The sequence below is a fragment of the Cariama cristata genome, unplaced genomic scaffold, assembly GCF_000690535.1.
Source record: "Cariama cristata isolate BGI_N322 unplaced genomic scaffold, ASM69053v1 scaffold12412, whole genome shotgun sequence".
Taxonomy (NCBI): domain Eukaryota; kingdom Metazoa; phylum Chordata; class Aves; order Cariamiformes; family Cariamidae; genus Cariama; species Cariama cristata.
The window spans coordinates 36423-36627 of NW_009602163.1; positions in this window are offsets into that span (position 1 = coordinate 36423).

A 205-nucleotide genomic window follows, 5' to 3' on the forward strand; every position below is an offset into this window, starting at 1 on the left:
CCTCTGATCCAGCCCAGCCTTAAGACGATGAGCTTGGGTGGTCTCACTACTTTCTCTTTTCTACCCCACCCCTTGCAGGTCAGCACAGAGGCTTCTCCTAAGTTCTTGGAGCCACTGGCCTTCCTCACCTTCATGAACACCAGTGTGGCCTGCATGCCCCAGGGGCTTCACCCCACCATCCCTGTCCTGGGGACCCTTCTCCTGC